Raw genomic sequence first — 1427 nt, forward strand, 5'->3', positions numbered from 1 at the left:
ATGTAAATGTTATTAAATATATATTATCAAAGTGGTTCAAATCAGTTTCTGAGCCAGTTTTGTGAACTGGAGCAACTGATTCATTGACAATTTGATTCTACAGAATGATTCTTTTGATAATTCTGTCCTTCCTTCATGAACATGCTAAGAAGAGCTAGGATGTCTGGGATTTCAAGATTTTCAGTAAATATCGACTGAACTAGATTTTAATAGCCAATAAAGGAACCGAAAATAAAAAATGATTTTTTTTTCCTGATACATATAAATAATAATAAACATCATGTAGATGAGAGTTAGGTAACCTTAGAATTAGAATTGTAAATCTTGTTCTCTTCTGCAGGTGTTGGTGGTGGGCTGTGGTAACTCTGAGCTGAGTGAACAGCTCTATGATGTTGGCTACTGTCAGTTAACCAACATTGACATCAGCGAGACGGTGGTGTCTCACATAAACCAGAGGTATGCAGAGCACTGTCCTGACCTGACCTTCCAGCAGCTGGATGCCACCCAGACATGCTTTGAGAGCGGGAGCTTTCTGGCAGCTCTGGATAAGGGCACGCTTGATGCCATGGCTTCAGAAGAGGACGGTGCACTTGCAGGCAGGAGTTTTGGCTGTGGGAGGCCGGTATGTCTGCGTAACTTTAGCCCAGGAGCACATCATAAAGTTGGCTGTGGAACATTTCGCCCAGGGTTGGGATGTACGAATTCACTGTCTTAGTGGACAGCAGAATGAAGAGTCTGATTCCTCCTTTGCCCTCCCTGTATTCGTTCTAGTTTGCACCAAATTCCGCCAAGCGCCTCCGTTTGCAGTGCTTGAGTTGTGTCAGGAGGATGGCGCTCCTGCTAGACTTGCATCAATACCAGAGCTGTTGTCCGCTGTGAAGGAAAGACAGGCCTCTACAATCTAATGCTGCATAAGCTCAGAGGTGGAACAGATGCTAGCAGCACACCGTCCCTCACGCTGTGCCATGCAGCCACTGGCCGGCCTCGATACACTCTGACGGTGCAGGATAGCCTGCCCTCTGCCAAGCTGCCACGGAGTAATCACTTCACCATCTTTATCGGTGAGCATTTGGTTCTTTTGCCTTTCACTGTCAGATGATCACTGTCACAGGCCAAGTATAGTTACCTATACAGAGAGTGCAGCAGTCGGATTTCGGAAGTAAAAATCCCATTCATTTTCTCCATAGCAGAACTGATTTTTTATGGTGACTTATAAACCATTCAAGACAGTTCTGTTGTGAGCTACAAGGTTATTAATCAGCATATGCTTTTGTTGAAGTATGTTTGTGTATTTATATATACATAATAAATATACGCAGTACACACACACATTATGTAAACAAACACTTTTATTTTGGATGCGATTAATTGTTTGACAGCACTAGTTTATATATATATATACAGTGGGGCAAAAAAGTATTTAGTCA

At 42.6% G+C, this 1427-nt stretch overlaps 1 pseudogene; it reads left to right on the plus strand.

Moving 5' to 3' along the window:
* Window positions 1–313: 313 nt before the first annotated feature.
* Window positions 314–1061, plus strand: LOC107580594 (methyltransferase-like protein 13; annotated as a pseudogene).
* The last annotated feature ends 366 nt before the right edge of the window (window positions 1062–1427 follow it).

The sequence above is a fragment of the Sinocyclocheilus grahami genome, unplaced genomic scaffold (assembly GCF_001515645.1).
Source record: "Sinocyclocheilus grahami isolate Dianchi unplaced genomic scaffold, SAMN03320097.WGS_v1.1 scaffold37018.1, whole genome shotgun sequence".
NCBI lineage: Eukaryota > Metazoa > Chordata > Actinopteri > Cypriniformes > Cyprinidae > Sinocyclocheilus > Sinocyclocheilus grahami.